Raw genomic sequence first — 1,771 nt, forward strand, 5'->3', positions numbered from 1 at the left:
TGCCTTTGGGTTTGTTGCTGTTTTGTTTTAGAGCTTGTGTAGCTATGTAGGCTGCTATGTGGGAGCTATTTTGTTTTTCCTTGTCTGTGGGTTACTTGTTGTTTTGTTTTGAGCTTGTGTAGCTCCTTGCAGTTGATATTTGGCAGTGATGATGATCAGCGTTTACTGAAAATACAATCTAACTTACATTGTTTATTATATTCAGATGAGGCAAAAGGGGATGAGATTGCAGCCTACATTGAATTGATAATGTCTAGGCGAGGTAATTCATCCTTATAATGCAATCTGTAATAAACATGTAAGTTATAGGTGGGGTAATCAATTATGACAAGTTGATCTATTACTGAGCCATACAATATCAATTAGAATTTAAACCCAATTCAAAAAACTGTTTTTATTACATCCTCAATAGTTTTTGCAAGTACAGGTACATGACACGTAGTTTGTAATAATTAAAATAATACAAAAAATTGCTAATAAAATTGCTAAAATTTTCCAAGCTAGTAGTTGATTTTCGACAAGTCTCAGATCTTTCTTTAGCCTATGAAACAATAAGCTGGATCTAGGCTATCAAACAACCAGGCTATGAAACAATAGAGTGGATGTAGATTACTGAACAACCAGGCCCAATAGGCTATGAATGCAGGTAGATGTAGCCGGCTATGAACAAGCTAGGCTAGGCTGGATTAACAGTAGGCCGATATGAATATGTAGATGTATGGTGAATAAGTTGTAGGCTATAACTATATAGGCCGCCTCTTATAGAAATGTTGAATAGGTTGTAGGCTATGACTGTAGGCCAGCTATTAACTTTGAGACATAGATATGTTGGAAGTGGCTCACGGGGTGGATGGAATGGGTTATATGCTTCACTTCAAAGCTTGAAAAAATGGCAGACACAGCAAAACAGAGAAGAAGGAAAAAAAACTTAGCTCTGATACCAGTGTTCGTCTGCAGAGAAGAAGAGAAAAAGCGACAGATTTCTTTGAGGGGGCTCCGGTAATGGATAGAGGGTTTGATTTCTTTCTGTGTAGTTATATTTTCTCAAGGAGATTACTCCTCCTTTTATAGGGGCCAAACCCATCATCTCCACCCCTCATAACCGTCCCTAAGAGATTTTCTCTCAACAAACCTCAATTCCCACGTTTTCTACGTTTTTCTCATTTTCCACATTTTCCATGTTTTTCACAACTTGAGAGCTGTTGATTTGGTCACACAAGACCAAGGTAACAATTGTGAATAACAATTATTCTTTTTTACAAGTGAATTTTGTAATACGAATGGAATAATTTCTTGGGAGTAATAATTCCACCATTGACTCATGATTGATTAGAAGTTAGGATTTTTTTTGTCAGTGAAGGATTTAATTTTAGATATTTGTTTAGAATGAAGTTGTCATTTAGGCATTGGAGTTGTTGCTTTGTTAAGATGTTCATTTGATTTTAGTTATTGTTACCATTAATCGATGGCCATTGGTGGAAGCCGGTGGGCTATAGTAATGTCCAGAAATGCTGGCTTTCGTGATCACGTTAGGCATTGAACTCTGCTGCTAAGGGTTGGATGTATGAGTATTTGTTAGCTATCAGCTTAAAAATTCCCAATAATTCCCAACTAATGGTTGCTTATCCTCCACAAGATTGGCAGACAACGGTTATGTTTTCATATCGATATTACCACATTAAAGTAAAACATCATAAGGACTATTCATTAGCTATCAGCTAACTATCATCTCTATCTGGATTAGTTGCTAATTTCTACCCATCAAAGTGTT

Source organism: Asparagus officinalis, chromosome 8 (genome assembly GCF_001876935.1).
Source record: "Asparagus officinalis chromosome 8, Aspof.V1, whole genome shotgun sequence".
Classification (NCBI taxonomy): Eukaryota; Viridiplantae; Streptophyta; class Magnoliopsida; order Asparagales; family Asparagaceae; genus Asparagus; species Asparagus officinalis.